Below are 5,537 nucleotides of genomic sequence, written 5' to 3'. Positions count from 1 at the left end.
ATAACACCCCCGTGTGGATGGTGCTGTTATCATCCTATTTTACACACGAGTAAACTGAGACCCAGACTATTAAGTCATTTGCTCTTCAGTCATTTACATGCCTAATAGGTGGCAAATCTGAGATTCAAACCCAGCCTGGCTCTCGGGGCTGTGCACATAATCGCAACTCCCTGCTCTCTCTTCCAGGTATCTGTGCCAGCAGCTCGAGCGGCAGATGAGACCTTGGGGCCCTCGAGGAGGGGGAATGAAGAGACGGTGATGAGCTGATGTTCATTACGTGCTTGAGAATTCACCAAGGCCCTTTCTCCAGCCTCCTCTTATCATAATCATTTCCACTTCCCCACAAGCCCTGCACACCTCAAGCACGTGGGCCCTTCCAGTACACGTGGGGAGGGGACCTCTCTCTCCTCTCTGTGGGGTGGATGAGGGATGGGGCACGGGGTCCCAGTTAAAGAATAAAGCTCCCATCTCAGTTCTGCTTCTCAATTGCCCATGGCCTAGGGAGGTCCTGTCCCTCTGTGGGCCCCAGTCCCTGACAGGAAGCAAAGAGGGTGGGCTGGAGGACCATTATGGTTCTTCCAGCCCAGACATTCTAGAATCCTGCTTTAAAGACATTTTGAAAATCAAGATCTTTGGTCAGGGCAGAAGGGTGGACCACACGTTTTACCAAACCAGGCTGGGCTGGGTGTGCGAGGCCACTGGCTGCGCGATGGAGACCCAGAGAGCCAAAGCCCAGTGTGCATGGGCAAGTGGCCCATCGGGTACCTTTGCCTTCAGAACAGATAACCTGCAAAGTGGATCTCTGGGCTGCAGAGACTCCAGCCCTGCCTGCCGATCTGAGGCTGCCCCTGCTCTCAGCAGGTTCTCACAGGAAGCTGGGCTGGTTTTCTCCCTTTTGATGAGCTGACTCGAGTCACTGATGGCCACTCTGTGGCCAGCCAGGGGCTATGCTGGCCACTGAGGCTACAGTCAATCAGGCCCGGGCCCTGGCCTCTTGGAACTCCCAACCTTTCTCCCCTCCTTCAAGGCCCAGCAGGAACACTCCTCTCTTCCAGGAATCCTCCCTGGCTTCTGGCTCTGACTTCTAATGTCCCCCTGGTGTGATACAAACCTAGCCCATGTGCAAGAGCTTTCCAGGGCACCATGACCCACGACCCCAGACTGTGAAGTCAGGACAGGTCCTGGCAGCCCTAGCCCATGCTGGGGCTCAGCAGGTGTGGTCAGAATTGTTGCTAGGCAACAAGGACTTGTGACACAGCCTACATCTGTCCTGGCTGGAAGCAGAGGCACCAATCTGACCCAGCATCCATGTGCTGTGCTCAGAAGCTCCTAAGTAAGTGAGGACATTGTGTTGTCCAAATGTCCCAAGTAACCTGCAGACACGCAGGGTGACCTCAGGACAGTGGAGAACACAGGGGCTCTGAATCCCAGGCCCGCCTCTTCCCAGCTATGTGAGGATGGAAGGTCACGTAAACTCTGTGGGCCTGTGTCATCGTCTTTAAAATGGGCTAATAATGCCTCCTAGCACAGTCACTGTGCAGCAGCTTAAACTAGTTAACGGGTTCAGATGCTGCCAGTGTTCCAGAGATGTGTTCCCCTCCCTCCTGGCCCCTCTGAGGCTGGCATTCACCACCTCAACACCCTGAGTCTGCTCCCAGAGGACACCTTCCCCTTTGGAGGGACACCAAAGCTCACTCTGGGCCTCCACCCCTCCCCGCCTCCCCACACAGAGAGGCTGGGCAATGCTGGCCGGGGGCAAGATAGGGCCCTGATGTGATGAGACACGCCCTATTGAGTCCTCAACGGGACATGTCCAGAGAAGCAGCCCCAAAGGCACCCTCCAGCAGCGGGAAAGAACTGTTTCCACCAGTGTGTGAAGATGGCCCCTGCCCCAGGTACCTGGCCCGGCCTGGCCCCTGCCGCTCCCATCTGCGCTGTGGTAGAAGCTCCCCAGAGCAGGGATGGGCAGCTCGGCTTGGGTTTGCCCTTCACTCCACAGGGTAGGTAGTGCCGTGGAAATACACAAGCTCTGGCGTCAGGCAGACTGGGGTTCAAATCCAAGGTCCATTCCTTACTGGCTGTGAGATTTTGGTCAATTCACTTATCCTCCCTGACTCTCAGTTGTCCCATCTTGAAAATGGTACTAGGATCACCTACCTCCTGGCATGGTTGTTAGACTAATATCTCTGTTAGGTGTAAAGGACTAACAGGGCCTGGCATGTAAGCCCTGGAGAAAAGCTCACTCTCTGATAATGAAGAGGCCACCTCTGTGCTCTGTGCACAGGGAGTGGCAGAGGGAGGAAGGCCAAGTGAACAACAGACCCCAGACCGGCACCGAGGGCCCGGAATTCACCCAGATTCCCTCTCCAGGCTTGTTAGAAAGTCCTCGGAGAGATTTAATTGGATGGTCTCTCCTTCTGGGAGGGGAGACCCCAACATCCACCCAGTGAAGCTGAAGGTCACATCAAATCTGAAAGACGACTTTGTTCTCTGCGGCTTCATCCGTTATGCATGAAAGAGCAGATGGTGGGCGCTCAGGATTCATAATTTGAGACATCCGGAGACTAAAGGCATTGGCCAAATTTAAACCGAAAGATGAACTTGTTGGGTGTCTTTTCAGATTATGGGAGAAGAAGAAAGGAGAGAATTTCTTAGTCATCTACCATCCGCTCAGAATTCACAGCCAGCCTGCCCAACGACTGACATCAGAGGGCTCCGCCCCTGGGTTCCGGATATTTTTATTATCACTGTTTGAAAGGGACAAAGAGATAAATGTCCGAGGAGACCCCCACCGGAGCCTGAAGAGAGAGGCCTTTTTATGCAGCTAGACAGGAGGCCATAGGCAGCATTACTGCAGATGTGGCTCCTGGGGGCTCAGGACATGGCAGAGTCAAGGGTCACAGAGATCTGAATCTGGGCTGTGGCTCTGCCGAGTTCTGGAAGCAGAGCCTGCAGCAGGAAAGGGAGCTTACCTGGGCTCAACCTGGGCTCAACAGGAGCACTGTGATGAGGCAGAGTCGAGAGCTTGGCAGAGCTCCGGGCGCACAGTTAAGAGCTCGGTTAACAGTAGCCACCATTATCATCAACTTTACTTTGACTTTCTTAAATGTATTTAGTCCAAATTGCTTTTTGCTCTGAGACAACCTCTGAGTCGTCTAAGTACATCGCTAACAATATAATTGTCACCTGAAGCTCAAAAAACCCAGGGAGGCAGAAAGGGTGGTGATTGTTGTACCCTTTTCCCAGATGGATAAGCTGAGGCTCAAGGAAAGAAGTGACTGATTCAGTGTCACAGTCCCAGGTGGCAGAGCCAGAGCTAGACCTAGGGTCTCCCAAGTCACTAAAACACACTTTCCACCATCTCCCACCCTAGTCCCCAATCACACCTGAGCCACACGTCCTGAGTTCACAAGGACAGGGTGTCCGCACTGCTGTCTTCAGCACTGAGTCCCAGGTCTGGTTTGTGTTTAACACAAAGTCTGTCAAATGAATAAATGTCACAGACTCATTTGAGAATGTGATGGAGAGACACCCTCCCCAAGAAAAATGTATGTGTGGCCACACACACAATGTACATTTCAAGGAGTCACAGACCGTGGTTTAGGAGGCCTTGACCTAGGTTTTCGGAGGCCTCTCCAGTGCTGAGCTTACTAAGCTATCCAGAGATGACCTCATCGCACAGCCCATCTGCCTGGTGAAAGGGGGCCCGCTGGCTTCATCTAGGGGACCAAAGACCATTATCCCCCATGTCTGGGCCTGTGGTCACCATTGCTCCCACCACCCCAGGGCAGAGGCTGCCTAAGGCCATGCTCCTACATGGCCACCAGACCACTCCATCCAAGTGCTCTTTGTATTTCAAAAAGAGAACATTTATTACTTATTTTTTTCCTCATTAGAACTTTCTTTACAGCAACACAAAGTACAGCACAACAAAACTTATCTGCAGACACATGGGAGCACACTGACCACTGCTGGCCAGAGACCAGATGAAGGTCCCATGGCGACTCACACAAACACACCACTGCCTTTCTCAGGGCTCCTGGACCCACGTGCCAAGGGTGGCCTGTGTCAGGCCCAACCCCTGCTGCCTCACGACAAACACCGGGGCTGATACCAAGGAGATCTGGGGTGTGCAGCAGGGGGGCAGGAGCTGGGCCAGAAAAGGAAGTGATCCCCACATTTTGATAGACAACCCCACCCCACCTGTCATCTAGGCACTTCTTTCTCTGTGATTGACTCAGATGCTTAGTTAGATACATAGATTCTAAGAAACGGTGTGTTTTCTGGGTGGGTGAAACCTGCTCCAACTCTCACCAGGGACTTAAGCTTGGTAAAGCCAGGCCTGGGAGGCACCTGAGGATGGAGGATGTGCTGACGGCTTTGCTGGGAGCCCCATGGGGGTGAAAAGGGAGGAAGGGAGCCTCTGAGGACAGGCTGCTGCTGGTATGTCCCCGACCTGGGCTGGAGTCAGGAAGGAACAGTGTGATGCTGATGAAGTTTGGTTTTGCTTCACCCTCTGAATTAGCAGACTTCAAACACTTCCATTTTCACAGAAATCAACAGCAAGAGAGCTGGCAGGGCACGCGGGCGCATGCCAGCTCTGTGTGTAAAGGCACCAGATGGTTTGTTATGAAACACATTTTGGTCAGAAAATAGCTGGGGCTTTTTGGTTCCTGGGCGGACAATAAAGCTAGGAAAAGGGAGGTGTGAGTTGTGAGAGGTGTGGGTGAGAAGGCAGCTTTGGCACCAGGTCTGGGTTCTACTCTCGACTCTACTCCTTCCACGCACGAGGTCTCAGTTTCCTCATCTAGAAACTGGCAACCAAATAGTTGCAAACAAATCTAGGTGTTAGGTTTCACGCACTATCTCAGGAAGTATGGGGAGGTGGGGCTCAAACCAAACAGCAGCGAGGGAAGACGTCGTCCGCGTGGAGGGAGAAGGGCAGGGTGGCGGCTCTGCGGCAGGCCGTCACACAGGTGACCCCACTGTCACAGGCAGACTCTGGGAGTCCGTGGGCAGCCAGTTACACTGATTCTTAGCGTGATGGGGACCCTCCGTGGGGACACTGGGCCCCTTCTCTCCGAAGAAGGGCAGAAAGAAAGCTCTATGCAATGTGGCACCATCAAAGAAGTGGGGGCCCCACCCGCTGTGTGTGCTTTAAAGTGCCTACCGTGTGTTCTTTGGTCGGGGGCTGCCCCTCTGTCTCTGAGAGCTGCCGGGGCCAGGCGCTCGAGCCCCGGCCTGCCGGGGCCCCCATGAAAGGCAAGCTACATGACGCAGTCCTCTCCCGAGGCTACAGTGCCCTCCTGTGCTCAGAGGATGACAGAAATGAACGATCTGACTACTTTCAGTAAGGAGCAGGGGTGCCTCCAGGGAAATCTGGGCCCTTGGAGAGAAGGGACAAGAAATGCTTTGGTCACCATCCTGACACCCACAGCAGAGCAGAGCTCGCTTAAGAGAGGGCAGGAAGCTGGTTATAACACCGCACTCGTGCCTGATGCAAAACCAGCTTCTGAGTTGAACCAGGAGTCACTGAA

Source organism: Hippopotamus amphibius, chromosome 1, assembly GCF_030028045.1.
Source record: "Hippopotamus amphibius kiboko isolate mHipAmp2 chromosome 1, mHipAmp2.hap2, whole genome shotgun sequence".
NCBI lineage: Eukaryota > Metazoa > Chordata > Mammalia > Artiodactyla > Hippopotamidae > Hippopotamus > Hippopotamus amphibius.
The sequence above is the reverse complement of the archived record's forward strand: the minus strand, read 5'-3'. Positions refer to the sequence as shown.